At 38.6% G+C, this 20,006-nt stretch overlaps 1 protein-coding gene across 1 annotated transcript in view; it reads left to right on the top strand.

Annotated features, from left to right (window-relative positions):
- LOC122808584 (protein NLRC5-like) overlaps window positions 1–20,006 on the top strand; it is an 849,388-nt gene that overhangs the window by 808,682 nt on the left and 20,700 nt on the right. The gene's annotated exons all lie outside the window — the stretch shown is intronic.

Here is a 20,006-nt window from a genome sequence, read left to right as displayed (position 1 = left end):
TATTTCTGAGGAAGACATGTCAGATGATTCTGACATAGATATTAGTAGGACTTCCTCTCCTTCCTATTATCAAGTCTAAAACTTGAATGCTGAAAAACTGGTTTTCACAACCTCCTTCGAAGGAATTTTGTTTTTCTCAAAATAATTTTTAAACACCTATATTAACTTATCACTTAAGTCATTGGGAAATATACATAAACAGAAAAGAAAACAAACCATTTTAATGTTTTACAAGTAAATACAATATACATCGCATATGTTTTCTTTGCTACAATCTTCAGTCCATCATTACAAAACTTGAATTCCTACCTTCCCTTAAAACTCACTCCTCCTCCACCTGAACATTATTATGCATGTTTTGTTCCCACAATTTCCATTTGCTTCTATGTAATTTGCTCTTTCCCTTTTTCTAAAGATTCCTCTTCCTGATTTTTTTTCTCTTTCATTATATTCAGCACCTCAAACATAGTTGGTGTATACTTTGATTTCCATTTTCTAGTAATTGCTTTTTTGGCAGTCAGCAGAATTAAATTTAATAAGGCCTTACTATGTCTTGGAAATGCAGATCCTCTATCCCATTTCAAAAAAATGATTTAATTACAGCCATTTGCTGATCCAATATTTCTGATAGAGTACTCTGTATGTAATTGTTTAAAATCTCCAACTCATCACACTCCTAAAACATATGTTCCAGTTACGTATTTCTTCTCTGTCACACATCCAACATTTGCTGTCTACTTGTGGAAAAATTCTCTGAAGTGTGCTTGGGTAAAAATACCTATGCAAACATTTTAAAGCAAAGATCCTAAACCTTCTGAATGTGGTTGTATACCATGGAGCCTATATATATATATATATATATATATATATATATATATATATATATATATATATATATATATATATATATATATATATATATATATATGTCTTCCCATTGTTTTCTGGTAAATTGCTTTTCCATTCTCTCTTCTCAATCTTTTCTAACTTCCTATGATTGATTCTTGCAGTTATCATGCAATATTTAAAATTCCCTACTAATTATCCCCTTTTAACAGCTGCTACCATTCTAGAGTCAACTAAAAACTCTACCAGAGTAGGTCTTTCACTTAAAATCCCCCTATCCATTTATCTTTGCCTGTACTTTAAGATCAAGGCCTGGTTGGGAAGGTGGTCTCTAGCCTGCAATCCAAATGTCTTCTTGGCCTGTTTCCACTCTATTACATCTCCTGAATGAGTTATTTGCTCCCAATATCTTGGCTGCTTTGCCAGGTTTTTCCAGTAGATTCCAACCCCTTCTTGCCTATTTTCTGTATCCCTACTTATAAACATCCCTATTGGGAAAATTTCCTTTCTCCATTCTCATGTTGGCTTAGTTATTAGCATATTTTCTGCTATTTTATTAATATAATATTACCTATCATTGTTATTATTCTCCTAAAGGATCTGCATACAAAATCCCAATCTCCCTCTATTTCTTGAACTTTCCCCTTGCTTTCATCATCATCCCTTTCCATTCTGAGTTATAACTGTCAGCTTAAGTTATGTATGCAAACCTTAACTGTGTAGCTGTAGAATATCCCTTCAAGTTAGGTAAACCTAAACCATCTTGTTCTGTTGAAAGGTTCAATCTGTCCTACTTAACTCTTGCTCTCTTTCCCTCCCAGATAAATTTCTTCAATTCTTTATTAATTATTATTCACAACTTCTCCTCAGGTTGCTAAAAGTTTGATTGAGCTATATGCAAGACTAATGGGACTAAAAACATTTACACTGTTTACATCTTACTATCCATATCTATCAATAAGAGTTTCCAGTTTCTCAATTTTTTTATTTTTTTGTTTAGTTTATTCCTGCATTTCCTTAGCTGCCATAACAGAAACCTTTTTAATCCATACTTCTAAATACTTCATCTTATCATGTCCCCATAAATATGGGTATTGCTGAACCAGTTCATGTGTGGGTACATAATTTACAGCTATATTTTTTGTTTTATCTTCATTAATTTTGTATTGTGACTAGACTTGGTTCGTCTGAAAATGTTGCACAACACTACAATTCCCATTTTCTGGAATTATCAGGTACAAAATATCATCTGCAAATAAAGCCAACTTTTCTTGATTACCATACCAATTATATCCCTGTATTTTTGAGTGTCTTATTTTCTTTGCCAATGCCTCTAAATGTAAGTCGAATAACACAGGGCAAATAGGACACCCCTCCATGGTTCCTCTGTTCAAGCACAGCTTATAAAAGGATTCACTTTAATACATGCCGCTGATCCTTCATATATCCTTCTAATTAACCTTATTATTGTATCAGGGAATGCAAATACTTCCATTGCCCTACTCCTAATATCCCAGCTTACTCTGCAAATGCTTTCTCTGCATCAAGACCCACCAAAAACAGAGGTATTTTCTTACATTCTGTTTCCCTCTGGATCATCATTGTTGTATTGATGTTGTCAGATGTTTGCCTCCTTATCACAAAACCACACTGATCCACATCTAGAAATTTTGGCAACACCTTTGCCATTCTTTTAGTTCGTATAGACATAAACACTTTATAATCATGTTTTAAAAGTGAAATGTGTCTATATGAAGCTGGGTCTGAAGGGTCTTTGCCATCTTTTGGTACAATGGCCACAAGATCTTTCTTCCAATATGTTGGTATTTCCCCTCCTTTAAAAAACTGTTAAAATCTTCCAGATCTTTTATCATGTTCTTTTCTCCTAATTTCCAAACTTCCACAGGAATATTATCTATTCCTGGAGGGTCTATATTACATTATTGAAGTTTCAAAACTTTCTACCTGATATGGTCTACACCATATCATCAAAGTCTTGAAACATTGAAAATGTAATAAAACACAACAACCTACAAAAACAAACCATTTAAATGCTCTAAGCAGGGGGGCAAGCCCCCCAGGCTCCCCCGCTATTTAAATATACCAACTCTGAGATTGCACTACAGTGCAGAAAAGGGAAATCTTCCCTTTCCGTGCTGTACGGAGATCTCTATTAAAAGATTAGAAGTTTCAAGACTTCGATCATATGGTGTCGACCATATCAGATTCGAAGTTTTGAAACTTCGATATTCTGATATAAACCCTATTCCTGGAGACGTTCGAAAGATTGATTATACATCACTGTTTTTATCTCATGATCTCCTATCTTAACTATTAGTTGTTATGCCTCGTCTATCTCATAAAATTTCCATAATATTTCTAAAACCTCAACAGTTGTGCTAAAGTTTTTTGTGCTCTGGAGTTGTCATTAGAAAATAGTTGTGTGACTCCCGTGCACTGGCCCAGCAATCAAGGAGCTTCAGTCCTCACCACTAACACCAGTGAAGGGTGTCCACATTGGGAAGGATAAAAAATGCACACACAGTAAAGTACAATTTCCCTTAAGAGCACACAGAGATCACAGTCAGTCTGGGGCTGGTTTCTCCCTTTCTCTCCAGATCCCCACTAAGACTCCCCACTGGCACAGCTATAGAGTGGGGTCCTTAGCCAGGGTCCCATGCCAAGTCCTCCTAGCACTCTCTCTGTCCAAAAATTGCTTTGTGTCCCTGCCCAAGCAGCTGACATGCACACACACACACACACACACACACACACACATAGACACACACACACACTTTGAGATATGATTTATATACAACCACACAGATATTCCTGGGAAAGGCTGCCACAGGTTCCCTAGCTGTGCCCCTTCTCCCCAGGCTATAAGGTAGTAATCACTGCCACCAGGACCCTTACTTATCAGCTACTAATAAGACCCTTATCAAAGGGTGTCCAATTATTACTGTGCAATATTATTATCCTATTAGTAAGTGTGATCAAAACTTTTTAATGGTTATTGGAGAGCCTTGACCTGTATCACTATATACATGCAATGTACTCTAGAGCTAAAATTATCTCTACACAAAACAGCCACAGTTGAAAGGTTTAAATATATTTAATAATAAATTATAAAAACACAAGACAATACTTCTCACTACACAGTGCTAGTCAAGAGTTCAGAGATCCCAAAAAAATGCTTAAAATAATACAGTATAATAGTTCTGACATCAGTACAGAAAGCAACTAGTCTAATCTTCTTATTTCCTAGCTGTTTCTAAGAGAGACACTAAAGTCTAAGATCCAACTTACATACAGAGCACAGGCAGAGTGTTGGTGAGTTGGATATTCTCAAGACAAATGCAAAATGCTCTCTGTCTGTCTCTGAGAAAGTCCTTTAAATTGATAATACATCCTGCTGACTCATTTTATTACATCATTCTTAACAATTCTCTGGTTCCCAGGCTGACTGAAACTCTACATTAAATTTCTTAGTAAGCTTGCACCTGGTCAGGAAACACAGCAATAAATTACATTATACATGTAAATTCTAGCAATTAACTCTGGTCTCAAAACAATAGGAAGAATTCCTTCATCCAGACATCTCGGCTCCGAGTTCTGAGATCAAACAATTATACAATGCTTGACTTAATAGCTTTCCTCCAGCAGACAGCACTGTGGTTATATTTTTAAAGTTCAACATCCAATATGATTTTCTTATTTAAGAGAACAAGCCTGTGGCTTATATTAATTACAAATGACAGAATTATCTACAAAATTCTATCTAGCTAGGCTGGCAACCTTCACATATCTTCACATATCTTTCCCCCAGAGAACTCAAGCTAGTTTTTCAAGTGACTCTTCAGAAACATTGCATGAGAGGGTTAGGTTTATCTGAGTATACCTTAACCCATTCCCTGTCTTGAGAGCCCATCTGCGTTGGCATTGTTACTCCCACTGTGGTGCTGCACTGACATATCATATGCTTTCAACCCTAGGCTCCAGCTTAGCAACTTGCCATTTTGCTGGCTGGCTCTGTTTAACCATGTTAGGGGATTGTGATCTGTCACTACAGTGAATTTTCTTCCATACAGATAAGGCTGAAGTTTATGCAGTGCCCACACTATGGCTAGACATTCCTTTTCTACAGATGCATAGCATTCCTCCCTGGGTTGGAGCCTATAACTGAGATAAACCACTGGGTGCTCTTCTCCCACTGAAGAAATCTGGCTAAGTGCAGCCCTCACCCCATGATTTGAAGCATCCACCTCCACAACAAAATCTTTGCTGTAATCTGGACTGGCTAACACAGGGGGTCCTCCCAAAGCTTCTTCAAGCTTCTGGAATGCCTGCTCACATGCTGTGGTCCACACTACCTTATCTGGCCTGTTCTTCCTTGTTAGGTCTGTGAGCAGAGCAGCTATGGTACTATAACTGGAGATGAACTTTCTGTAGTACCCTGCTGTCCCAAAGAATGCCCTCACATGCTTTTTGGTAACAGGTGCAGGCCATGCCTGAATGGCTTCCACTTTGGCAGGTTCTGGCCTGATTTTACCACTCCCCACTCTATGTCCCAGGTAGGAGACCTCGGCCATACCCACCTGACATTTGCTGGGCTTAATGGTCAACTCTGTCCTCTGTAGTCTACCCAGCACCTCCCTAACATGTTTAAGGTGCTATAGCCAGGAATGGCTGTAGATAGCAATATCATCTAGGTAAGCAAGAGCAAACCCTCCTGCTCCTGCTAGGATATAATCTGCCAACCTCTGGAATGTTGCTTGGGCATTTTTCATCCCAAAGGACATCTTTGTGAACTCATACAAGCCAAAATGAGTCACAAAGGCTGACCTCTCTAGCACTGGGAGTCAAGGGCACCTGCAGTAAGCTCAATGGTTGTAAGACCCTTAGCCCCACCCAGCTGCTCAAGAGCCTCATCTGTCCTAGGCATGGGGTAAGCATCTGACTCTGTGTGACTTTTTAATTTTCTGTAGTCCACACAGAACCTGGTTCTGCCATCCGTCTTTGGAACCAGCACCACTGGGGAGGCCCAGGGACTGTTGGACTCTTGAATTACCTCTAATTCCAACACCTCCTGTATCTCCTCCCTCAGAGTCTGTTTGACTCTCTCAGCCACCCTATAAGGGGCTTGCCTAATAGGCCTTTGGTGTCCTGTATCCACCTGGTGCTGCACCCTGTTTTCTCAGTGAGCATGCTCCTAAAACCGTATAACACTGCTTGGATTTCTCGTACCTGGGTAGGAGATAGCTGTTGGGACATTGTTACCCCTTCCACTGAGGTGTCAGTCCGAGCCTCACTGAGGAGATCAGTCACCAGATCTCCCTCAGACTCCTCCTGCAATCCACTGCAAATACTCAGCACAAGGGTCTTTCTATCATGGTAATGTTTCATCATCTTAACATGGTACACTTTGTGCCCCTGCCTCCTGCCTAGCAGTTCCACCATGTAGTTAACATCACTTAACTTTCTTACCACCTTGTAGGGCCCCTCTCAGGCTGCTTACAGCTTGTTGTGGCTGACAGGAATGAGAACCATTACCTGTTGCCCTACAGCATACTCTCTAGCTCAAGCATTCCTGTCATACCAGAACTTTATCTGCTTTTGGGCTTCTTCAAGGTTCTCCTGGGTCAAGCTCATGAGTTCCCTGTGCCTTGTCCTGAGGTATAGGACATATGCCACAACAGACTCCTTGTGGGATTCACGCTCACCTTCCCACTCATCACAAATGAAATCTAGAGGTCCCCTCACCCTATGCCCATACAGCAACTCAAAGGGTGAAAAACCTATGGATTCCTGGGGAGCCTCTGTGTAAGCATACAACAGATGGGGCAAATATTTGTCCCACTCCCACTTAAACTGGTCTGCAAATGCCCGTAGCATGGACTTGATTGTAGAGCTTAACCTCTCAACAAGACCATTAGTGTGAGGATGGTAGGGGGTGGTCTTCAGGTGCTTCACTCCACAGTACTAGGTCTGACATGAAATTGGCACCTCTGTCAGTCAGTATTTCGTTTGGGAAACCTACCCTGCTGAAAATATCTAACAAAGCATTTGCCACCTTTTCTGCCTCAATGGAGGACAAAGCCACTGCCTCAGGGTATCTTGTAGCATAATCTACTACCACTAGGATATACTTTTTCCCTGTGGAACTTGGGGTACTCTGAGGCTGCACAATATCCATAGTTACCCTCTGAAATGGCTCCTCAGTCATAGGCAAAGGCATCAAAGAAGCTCTCACCTTGTCTCCTGCCTTGCTTACCTTTTGGCACTGCTCACAGGTCCTGCAGTACCCTGTTACATCTCTGTAAATTCCAGGCCAATAGAAGTTCTGTATAATACGTCTCTTTGTATGTTTTATGTCCATATGGCCTGCAAAGGGAATATCATGGGCTATGGATAGAAGCACCAGGTGATATTCTCCAGGTACTACCTACTGCTGTATTCTCTCACCTTCTAGCCCTCCCTCAGGGTTCACTCTCTATATAGTAACCCTTTGTCCTAGTATACAGATTCCCCCTTCCCTTGAGAGTCAGGTGCCTCACTAGCTACCTGCCTCAGGCCTTGCAATATAGGGTCTGAGAGCTGAGCCTGTCTCAACTCTCTCTTTCTAATCTTTCCCAACTCTTCTTCCACAGGAAGCCTGGTATCCTCTGACAGCAGTGCCTCACTGTCAGCCCAGGTACTATTACTCACCTTTACCTTTGCAGCCACTCTGTCCAAGGTAACATCAGTACCCACAAGGAGCCGTGGCTCACCTCCAGTCTCACTGCTACAGACTAGCTCCCTCCCTGAAATAACCACCTCACCAGTCCCAGCTGCAAGTATGCAGTCTGACTGGGTCTCCCCCAGGCTACTAGACCCAAATGCTTGCCTTGAAGCCTGACTTCATGTTGCTGCATAAACACATGGTACTGCCTCATAAAAATCCTTCCCTATCAGGACATCTGCAGTATGGTAGTTCTGTATCCCTGTGGTCTCAAGACAACCTACTATTGGCATTTTGTTTTTCCCACTTACTGGCTCTCTCACCTTTTGTTCCCCACTTTGCCTCTGTGGACATCTGTCTGCCACATGGCCCAACTGGTTGCATTCGAAACATTTAACCCTAGGTCCTGGTGGTGTACCTGGAAGAGTGGCTTCCCCTGCTACTGCCAAATTTGGTTGGGGCAGTCTGGGCTGCCCACCATGGGTTCCTTTAGTCCCATGAGCAGTACTGTGGGTTCTTTTCCTGTGCAGGGATGCTCCGCTTGCTAGTTATAGGTCTCCTTTCTTCCCCAACTCATGTGAAGAAACACATTGTCTATCAGCTAACCAGATCCTCATGTCCTCAAACAAAGCGGTAAGGGCTTGTTCCCTCACCAAAAGGTCTGTCAGCCCTTCAAAAGTGGTGACCTGACATCCACTCACCCACCTACAAAAATAAGTGCTCAGTTCAGCAACATATTCACACACACTTTCATCTGCCAGGTGTCTATGCTCAGGAAACTTTTTCCTATAAGTTTCAGGTGTTAGCTTAAAAAATTCTAGCAAATAGTTCTTAATGGCAGTATAATTAAAACAGTCAATAGTTACAGCTTTACCATGGAGTAAGCGGGTCAGGAACCGTACCCAAAGCCTTTGGTCAACATCATACTGTTTACATACCCTTTCAAACATATGAATGAAACTATCAAAATTATCCCCCTCTGTAAACTGCAGAAGAACTTTACTGACCTTTTGTGCTTCAGGGGTCTAGTTACTCCCTTTCCCATTATCTCCATGACTCTGGCAAAGAGTCAGCATCTCCTTTTCATGCTGCCTCTGCCTTTCCTTCTCCTCAGCTTACAGGCGTAGTAGTTTCTCATTCTCCTCAGCCTGTAGATGTCTCAGTCTCTCTCTGCTGCTTCTGTTTCCAAATGCCTGGCCTCCAAGTCAAGTCTCTTTAGCTCCAGATGGATTTTTAAATCTTCTGCAGAAAGGTTGAGCTGTCCATACTCTGACTGTTGTACATCATCACATCCTCCTGATTGCTGTTTTCTGATGCAGCTGTGACCAAAGCTGCAATAATTTCTACCTTATCAGGTTTCCATGCACCAGTCCCTTAGCCTGCCACATCTCAGCCAACTGGCTCCTTGACAGCTTGCCATACTTCTCGGCTTACATGCTTGTCTGCTCGCCCTGACTAACTAAGCTAACAAAAGAAATAAAACAATTGTGATATGAACTCTGAATATTCACTGCATGGCTGATTTAGAGTACAAAACACCTTCAGTGATCACTGTACACAAGCTACAGGAATTCACTATCCACACCACTACAAGCCAATTAGTATGTGCCAACTAATTAATATGTGGTGTGGAAATACCACCACTGACACCAATTAATATGTGATGCCCATGCACTGGCCCAGCAGTCAAAGAGCCACAGTCCTCACCAGTAACACCAATGAGGGGCGTCCACATTGGGACGGATAAAAAATACACACACAGTAAAGTACAATTTCCCCTTAAGAGCACACAGAGATCACAGTCAGTCTGGGGCTGGTTTCTCCCTTTCTCTCCAGATCCCTAATAAGACTCCCCAGTGGCACAGCTATAGAGTGGGATCCTTAGCCTGGGTCCCAAGCCAAGTCCTTCTAGCACTCTCTCTGTCCAATCAGTGCTTCATGTCCCTGCCCAAGTAGCTGACACACACACGCACACACGCACACACACACACACACACACACACACACACACACACACACACACACACACACTTTGAGATATAATTTATATACAACCAAACATACACTCCTGGGGAAGGCTGGCACAGGTTCCCTAGCTATGCCCCCTTTTGTCAAGGCTATAAGGTAGTAATCACTGTCACCAGGACCTTTACTTATCAGCTACTAATAAGGCCCTTATCAAAGGGTGTCAAAGTATTATTGTGCAATATTATTATCCAATTAGTAACTGTGACCAGAACATTTTAAGGCCTATTGGAGTGGCTTTGCCAGTATCACTATATACATGCAATATACTCTACAGCTTAAATTATCTCTACACAAAACAGCCACAGTTTTGAAAGCTTTAACATATTTAATAATAAATAATAAAAACAGAAGACAATACTTCATATTACACAGTGCTAGTCAAGAGTTCAGAGATCATAGGAAAATGCTTAAAATAATACAGTAGAATAGTTCTGACATCAATACAGAAAACAACTATTCTAATCATCCTATTTCCTAGCTATTTCTAAGACAGACACTACAGTCTAAGATTCTACTTACATACAGAGCACAGGCAGAGTTCTGGTAAGTTAGATGTTCTCAAGACAAATACAAAATGCTCTCTCTCTTTCTCTGAGAAGGTCCTTTAAATTGATAATACATCCTGCTGACTCATTTTAGATTACATTATTCTAAACACTTCTCTAGTTGCCAGGCTGACAGAAACTCTACATTTACATTTCTTAGTAAGATGGCACCTGGTCAGGAAACACACCAATAAACAACATTATACATGTAAATTGTAGCAATTAACTCTGGTCTCAAAGCAATAGGAAGAATTCCTTCATCCAGATAACTCAGCTCTGAGTTTTGGGATCAAGCAATTATACAATGCCTGACTTATCAGCATTCCTCCAGCAGAGTGCAATGTGGTTACATTTTTGAAGTTCAACATCCAATACAATTTTCTTATTCAAGATAACAAGCTTGTGGCTTATATTAATATTTACAAATGACAGAATTGTCTACAAAATTCTATCTAGCTAGGCTGGCAGCCTTCACATATCTTCACAAGTTGCTTAACTACAGTCTTTCTGAACACATGCATATTATCCAGATAATCCCTTATTTTTGCTTTAACACTCTGCATTTGCTCCTCCTCTTGTTCTGTGAGATTCCCCTTATTCTGCGATACTTTAACCTTTGTAAAACCCTCTTAGTAATTTCTTATCACTTCTTAACCATATCTCTTTCTTTTATTTCAGCCCTATATACACTTCATTTTCATTTTAGCCCAGTCACTAACTATAACTTCTGAAGATAAGATATTTCTATCTTTCCTAATAACTCTTGAACAATCTCACTAACAATTCCTCTCTTTTTAACAAGTAGGTAGACAGCACCAGTGTCTTATTTTTACTTCATTACCCTGCATTTTATCTTGTTTTTTATTGCTGCATGATAAGAAATAGTTATTGGATGTATGTCAAAGTTTTCAATTAAATGCATACGTTCCTGTGAAATATAATTTCTATCTTTTCTTGCCCAGTTATTGTACCTTGGGGAATAATATGTAAATTCTTTCTGAGTTCCTACTATTGAATCCAGATCTTCCATACCAAATATTTTCATAGTTCTTCAGAACTCTGCCCTCCTTTGTTATGTTGTCCCTTCTAAGTCCACCTGATGCATCCTCGCTTTTGCAAATCAAATTGTAGTCCCCACCTATAAATAATATTCAATGCTGAAAGCTGATTATTTCTCCCAAATATTTCTTAAGCTTCATAAAAGCAGTTTTGAGTGGAATATAAACTACCCCCTTACTATCACAAATCTATCATTTTTCTTTTTTCCCCTCTTCTATCACTATTGGAGCCCCTCTAGCAATTGGAATAATTATTCCCATTTTTCTTTGTCCCTCATATATTGCTGAATATCTATTCTCAAGTTTGTCAAATTTACAGATTTAAATTTAAAATCTTTTTAATTGTGTCTCTTGCAACATTGCTATTTGCACCAGCATTTCTTAGTATAATTCAATACTCTCCTTTTTATTGATACCTGAAAAGCTGTTCATGTTCCAGGATAATATGGTCAAAATAGCCATCATAATAAAAAAACTATTGTTCTCACCTATTGTATGTGACAGTTTTTTTTTTAATGTGAATTTCCAGCTTTTTATTGCATGCATATAGTAATGTTTGTCAGGCTGATCTTCTGTACAATTGTTTCTTATCTCCATTTGAACCTATGTCACAATTTCCAAGACTTATTGTTTTAATGAAAATCCTCAGACAAAAAACTAAACACAAAACACCCCCATCCCCTATTAACTTGGTGCAAACACACAGAATCATGGACATCTTCAAAACATGAAGTTTAACCCTTCAGAAGGAAAGAATTGACCCAAATTTATGGCTGCCCCAATAGAAATTTTCAAACCTACAATTAAGGTTTTCTGTGCTAAAATGCATGCTACAGTCTGTTTTCACACTTACACTGATTGCTGACTGTTCTTTTCTTATCTCTCTACCCCTACCAAGTATAAAAAACAACTTGTATTCTTTTAGAAAACATTACCTTTTAGCCCTAAAAAATTATGCACTGGCTTTCTTTAAATAAAACTATATTTTGCGCGACTGTATTAAATGCATTAAAGTAATGCTGCTAGTGGGGTTGTCAACTCTTATTCACTTCCCATAATTTCAAGCTTAATTTTTTCATGGAACTGCATGCCATTGTACCTTTAAATTTTGCATTTTCCTCAACAAAGAATACTCAGAATTTTCGAGATTAACTACTTGCACCTGCAGACAGCGTGTCCCCATGGAAATGTACTCAGTAATAAGTCTTTGTAAATTTCATTCAGAAAAAGAATGTGCAGCTGCCCTCACCTGTAGACATCTCTGCTCCACTGAACATTTGCTAGTGGAAAATAAGCTAATATATTTGCTGTTTTAAGAAACTTAGCATTTTCATAGCTTTCATTATTTTGTCTTATTTTAAAGATTGCATGCTTACAAAGATGCCTTTTTGCAGCTTAAGTAAAAAGCAGTAATCTAGACATTCACCCTTGTAAAACAAAAAGACAAAATATCCTAATTCTACAGATAATGTAATCAGTGCACTTTTACATCTTACCCCCACCCAGCAGCCCAGGATCACAGTATATGAACATTAAACTTGCTTTTGTCCAGCGTTTTTCTCATTATATGTAAAATTTATATTTCTTACAACTAAAGTACTTATTTACTTTAATATTTTTAACACATACAACAGTCAATGAAAATACTCCCCCCACATTTAAGATACCCTTGACCACACACTAGAGAAAACTGTTTTACTGTGTATAACATGCAGTTTATATCATGAAATGTTTTGTAAACATACTAATAAAAACAAAACTTGTTTTATTTATAGATAGTTTTCCCTCATTTAGTGTTTTTCTAAACATTAATGATATAAACTGTGGTATATGCTTTACAGTCCACCTACAAGTTTAACAAAGTTAGGGGTATATATAATGGTTAAGGTGTTTGACTCACAGACACAAAGTACATTGTTTGATTCTCACCTTTGGGAGGGTAATTGGCTAAGCTTATAATGGCCCATTAAGACAGCTAGCCTAGTAATTAGCTATGAACTTATGAACAAAAGTCCAGTGCTTTTCAGCCACTTTTTCCTACAAAACCATGTTTCACAAATGTGATAAGATGCTTTATAGTCTTCCATTTATTCACTAATTTCAGAGCTGCTGGTCTTCTTCCTGTTCATCTCCATCTCCATCTCTGAACACCCGACTCTGGTTCAAGTCCAATGTACTGCTGATTCTTGTCAAATCCTATACTTTGTTCTGTCTCTCAAGCATTTTCTTTTGGAACGTCAGAAAAGGTTTCACAGACAAAGTATCACTATGAACCTTACAATCAGAAGAATGAGAAGTAGAGTCCCTTTCTGCTTGCTAACTCACATTTTTGGGGTAAACTTTATTTCCTTCTTAGTCTGTTCTGCATCAAAATGATTCACCAGGAAAAACACTTTGAAAACAACTGGATACTGCAGCTTGAATCTCACACCTGCCTCTTGGCATTCTCTGATTGCTGGTATAATTTTGCTTCTGCCTGGTTGCTGTACAGTGAATAATTATTTTTGACAGCCGCTCTGTTGTCTCCAATTTTTAATACTTTGCTCTTCTGCACAGTTTTGTCTTAATCAATTCTTTCTGCTGGTATGATTGCACCTTTACTAATATAGTCTTGGCTGCTTTCTTATGGCCAAGTTTGGAGCATACACTCAATTTACCCTTTCATTTAACAAATTCTGCTGTGCAACACCAGTCCAGTTACTTATTTGTGCTTTCATAAAATTAATATAGTCAGTTTCTTCCAGTTTCTCTGGTACAGCAGAACATCTCAGTTTTCTCTCTGTGCTCTGTCTTCCAACTGTACTATTTTTTAAACAGGCATTCTTGAAAAACCTCGTATTCAGCCAGCCTTTTCTTCACATTGACCTCTGAGTTTTGCAGTTTTATAAGCTCATCTGAATGGCTAGTGAAAGCTTCTTCTAATTATTCCATCCTTTTGTTGCTTGAATTGACATATTCTTTTAATGTTTTATTTATTTTAATCACCTCTGAGTTAATTTGATTTATTTTTTCCTCTAAATTACTGAAAGCCATCTCTTGAACCAAAGTTGAAACTTGAAATGCTTTTTTCTGAACAGCTGCAGAATCCTTGTTTTCTCTTAACCTTTTGTAGTTGATTTTCTTTCAGGTTTTCAAAATCTCTTATTTGCTGGCATCCAGGCAATGTATTTACTAGCCATTAACTGAATTTTACCATTTTTTTCAATGGCACTCTTTTTTTTTTCTAAGTTTCTATTTTCGCACTGGAAGAGCTGAAGTTATGCTGTGAATCAGTGTGTGGCCATCTTCTTGTTTTTCTCAAATTATTGCCAGGATAAATACTGCATTTTTTGAATAGAAAGTTTTAGAGACCTAGCTATCGGTCTTCCCAGCTGAAGGTAGTGCTTATCTGAATTCTGTTGTTTCCAACATTTCCCAAGTATCTAACCCCTACTTAAGGGGTGTGTTTGATTATGCCGATACTCTGTCTATGACCTCTTCTTCTATTCTGGTCCTCAAACAATTTGATGGGCAAGAGAAATTAATTCAGAGAGTTTCTAAAATGTTTTCAGCTACCTCCCTTACAAATCTCCCAGACTGTCTTTCATTCTTAAGTATCAAAACAAGCAATCCCTGCTTTCTGAGACCAAACCTGGAAACAAAAAAAGATGGTTTGAGGGAAACAATAGGAAACAAGAATCCTTTTCAAAAATGGACAGTCTACAAATTCAAAATTACTATGCCAGCATCCCCTCCTCCCCTTTCCCTCCTACTTGAATCCCTCAAAACCTGTCCAAATAACTGGCTCTGTACTTTCCAAATTGGCAATAGATTGCGGCAGACTCATGGGTATTAAAGGTGGTTGAGAAGGAGAAGGGATACAGTTGTCACTGGATACAAATACCTCCTTTCATCGAAATTCCTTCCCACCTTCTGAACCAAACAGAATTTTTTTCTCTGGTTCTTCAGCACATACTCACCATAGGAGTCATAGAGCCAGTACCATTAAATCAAAGGGGCAAAGGCTTCTATTACAGAATGTTTCTGCTACCAGAGACCGGTTCTAGATCTTTCCTTCCTAAATCTGTATGTGAAAGTTCCAAAATTCAAGATGCTCACCCTTCAGAATCTGTTACCTCTCATTCCCCGGGGAAGCTTTATGGTAATATTGTACCTGAAAGATGCACACCATAACATTCCCATAGCTAATGACTTCAGGGCATTTCTAAAATGTTCTGTGTCTGAGTCATATTATCAGTTTTCTGCATTATCCTTTGTATTTTCTCTTGCTCCAAAAGTTTTTACAAGGCATCTAGTGCCAGTCATAGCTCATCGTAGACTGAATGGTGCTTACATTTTCCTTATTTGGATGACTTATCATTGTAAAGTCTTCTCCCAGATGTTAAGAGTCCTTAATATGGGTGTCATCTCTTCTGACCAATCTAGGATTCCAGAAAAGCATAAGGAAATCTTCCTTGACCATGTCATGCAGGATTGTCTTTCTAGGATGCCATATAGACGTTCTTCAGCAAAATGCATTTTGAAACAGGAAAATGTAGATTTTTATGTGGAAACCTTCCTGGATTTATCAATTCAGCCAGAGTTTTTATAAGGATTGTGGGGTTTATAGCTTCTGTAATTTCAGTGATTCATTTCATCAGGCTACACCTGAGAAAGATATAGTGATATCAGGATTTTCAGATACCAATTTTTGGCTTTGTATAAAAAAGAAACTGCACTGGTGGAAACTACAAATACAAATAAATATATGTCTCCCCTTTTCTGCTCTGTCTCCAAGTCAGTAACTATAGACTCCTCAGATTTTGCTTGGGGGGCAGTTTCCACAGAAGCAATGGTGCAAGGCCTCTGGAATTTTTCAGACAGATCAAAGTATATAAATATGAACATAAAAGATGCTGGCCATGATCCATGCCTTAAAGTACTTTCATTATCTATGGTCCCCAGGACTACTTCATATGATTACATATTACATCACAGTGATGTGGTACATCAACAAGCATAGGTGCACAAGCTCTTGCCCCCTATTCAGGCTAAATATGATGGCTTGGGAGTTAGCTGTTCAGCACTATTCAACCCTCCAAGCATCTTACTTTCTGTCAGTGCAAAACATAGTGGCAGACCAGTTAGCAGTTGAATGGAAATTGAATAAAGAGATCTTCTACGAATGCATTCAGTTGTGGGCAATTCCTCATGTAGATTTGCTTGCTTTCTTTCAAAAACAGACAACTCGACAGATTCTGATCAAGGACTGCATGCAGACAATCCTGGAAACCAGAAGCTTTTTCATTCCCGTGAACAGAAATATTCCTTTACCCATTGTTACCCTTTCCAGAGATATCCAGGGTAATTCTGAAGATTCAGAAGGACTCGCCAAAAATAATTGTGGTGACTCTGTTTTGGCCCAGGCAACATTGGCTGTCCCTTCTTATGGGACTGACCAAGGACAATTACCACAAGCTTCCTCATAAACTGAATCTACTTGTATAAGACAGGTGGAGTTTGACACACCACACTCTCAAACATCTGCAGCTAACTGTCTGGATGATTCAATTCTAATACCTTTTAGGCTGCGCTTTAAGAGGACAACCAGCAAGCACTGAAGAAGTCTAGAAAACCTGCTACTAGAAAATCTTATATTGACAAGTGGAAGAGATTTTGTAGTTGGTGTCAAGCCAATGCCAGGGCCCTGTCAAGGATTATGTACCACTGTTGCTAAAATATTTGTGTGAAATACTAACCTCCATCCTTTTTTACTCCTCTGTCAAGATACATTTTGTGACCATTTCAGCATGTCTGCCCATGGATCCTCCACTTTCTTCTATGTTTTTAGTGAAACATTTCTGAAAGGAGTGTTACACCTGAGACCACCACTCAAATGGGTGGCTCATTTCAGGTATTTTAACTTTGTGCTGGAAGAGTTAACCACATCTCTGCTTTAACCTATCCATCAACCAAACTGAGGGTTCATTATATGGAAAACTATTCTTATTGCTCTGAAATCTACAAGAAGAGTATCTGAGTTGCAAGCTGTCATTGTGAGTGAACCCTGTCTGGTCTTCCATATGGACAGGGTATCATTAAGAACAAATCCCTAATTCATCCCCAAGGTTGTTTTAGAGTTTACTTTGAATCAGGCTATCAGTCTCCCTGTGATGTATCCTGATCCTCAGAACCATGGAGAAAAGATTCAACATACTCTGGATGTGAGGACAGCTCAGGTACTATCTTGGCAGAACCAAGTTCTTTAGAAAAGTTGATTATCTATTTATTTCTTATGTTGATGCTAAGAAAGGACAACCCATGTCAATACAGATTTCTAGATGGTTGTCCTTGGCTATTGCCTTTTGTTATGCCTGCAATAGTGAACCAGTTCCAAGCAGTATCAAGGCTCAAATTTATTAGGACCTTGTCTTTTTTTTACTGCTTATCAGAAAGGGTTGGACTCTACCTAACTTTACAAAGAATTACAAACTTGATTCTTTCTCTAGATCCAGCACTGATTTTGCCAGGACCATTCTCTAGGGACTCATGGATCAATAGCTTTCCTCCTCCAATGTCGGATAGGCTTTGGTAATCAACCTATATAGCCTAAAGACTGCTGCAGTAATGGGATTGATGAACATAGTACAGTTGTGTAAGTAACAGTTTTATTGCATGGTTTTGCACCAGCTATTGGGTTGGGAAAGGCTCTGTTGGAGGAGGTTCTTCTAAAGATCCAGAAGGATTCTCCAAAAACATTGGTGGTGACTCCATTTTGACACTGGCAACAGTGGTTCTTCCTTCTTTTGAAAATAGCCAAGGGTTATTACCACAAATGCCCGAACATAATTGACTTACTTATACAGGGTAGGAATTGTTTGATACACCCCAACATTCAACTTCTTCAAGTGAATGCTTGCATGTTGAAATTGTAAATACCTTTTAGGCACCTTTTTCTAAGGACATGCAGCAGGTATTATAGGAGGCAAAGAAACCTTCTACTTAAGTATCATGTAAGGGTAAGAGGTAAAGATTTTCTAGTTGGTGCCAAACCAAGAACCTGGACCCTTTTGAGGCTCAGACCATTTGGTTTTGCAGTAGGTATGTAACAAGATAGAGGGAATAAGTTTTTATCCTCTGTTCTTACTTACTCTTTTATAAAGATTAATTTATAGGGAATTTCTGCTTATCTGCCCTTAGATCTCCCATTTTCAATCCTACCATAAGTGAAGCAGTTCTTGAAAGGGGTTTTACATATCCATACTCCTGGAAGGCAGATGGATCTTTTCTGGGATCTTAATTTTGTACTAAGAAATCTATATGACATTATTAATGCATTTGACCTCTGCGATGGTAACCACCATGGACAGAACAAATTACTATATAAGCTACTGTAGAAATAATTTCATTAAACACAGGTTGAGAGAATACAAGCTGATATATGACGGGAATATTTTAAAGTTCTAAATCTGTATTTAATGACAACTTTTTATTGACATCATTAAATATACAAAGAGCTATTTTACTTTCAATTACCCTTAAGATTAAATTAAGTTAAAAAGTAAATATGTACACTAAGCAAGCCCACCAAATAAATATAGAATCCATTTTATAAGCATGTCAACAGAGTATGGGTTTCTTCCTGGTAGGCCCAACTCCAGCTGCAAAATGCTGTCTCAGTGAAAGTGCCTCATGCCTTCTACCTTTATGGGTTAGAACTCACCTGGGAATGCACCTATCAAATAACAAGCCACACCAAATTCTATGTTAATACTTGCCTACATACACACACATATGCACACATATGTATGTCTATATTTCAGATAGATAGATAGATGGATAGATAGATAGATATGGGCATGTCATGTTTCATCTAAGACTCAGTTAGTCTAAATTGAAATGGTCTAAAATTTGATGTAACACTCATTTAGTCTACTAACATGTGATAGAAGAGTGTAGTAGACTATAGAGAATTAATGTCATTGGGGTTTGGAGTGTTAAGGTGATATAACTTACAAGGCAAATTAGTCTAGTGTGCCACTTGTACCTTGCTAACCTGCTTGTTAGCTCTCATTGAAATGAGATGTATCATCACTATGAACCCAATACATGAATTTGTTCATTGATCATTGTTAACTTATTTTTTTGCTTAATTATACTCTTGGAAGGTCATCAGGTGGTTATTTATATCCTTCAGAGGTCATCAGATATTTTTCTGCATCTCTGATGTTTTATAGTTCCTAATAAAAATCCTTTGAATCTATAATATTTATACTATTACAAACTAAAATGAAAATGTGTATATTACGCATGCAAAACACAGGCCCACACTCACTGAGATAGCTCACCAAAAACAATCTCATAAATTCAAATCTGTACTTCATTTAAAAGAAAAAGTTAAAATAAAATATAAAAGTAAAGTATCTCCTATTCAGTTCAGTGCAAAATAAATAAATTATTTCACATACTGCTCACACAAAATTATTTTATTTATTTGCTTTAGTTAACCGGGAAAGTCCGACTAGTTTACACTGCTCATTTTCATTGGTGGCCTGAGGAGAAAACATCCAGGAAATAATAGATGCAAATATAACAAAGTTTAAACAAATTCTAGAGAAAGGGCAGCATACACAAATAATGAAACTCATTAAACTGGCGTAAACAGAAAGTACCACACAAAGACAGATCTTCACTTCACAGGGTCATAGTTCTGAAGTAGTTGAGCAGCAGATGACTAAATGTGGCTGGGTTGACAGCAGTTTATAGCCAGGCTAAATGCTGATACAAATACTCAGGAGGACATGTTATTCTATGACTTGGTGATCTTTA

This window comes from Protopterus annectens, chromosome 8.part0, assembly GCF_019279795.1.
Source record: "Protopterus annectens isolate FY-2018-M chromosome 8.part0, PAN1.0, whole genome shotgun sequence".
Lineage (NCBI taxonomy): Eukaryota > Metazoa > Chordata > Ceratodontiformes > Protopteridae > Protopterus > Protopterus annectens.
This window is presented reverse-complemented; position numbering and strand designations above follow the sequence as displayed.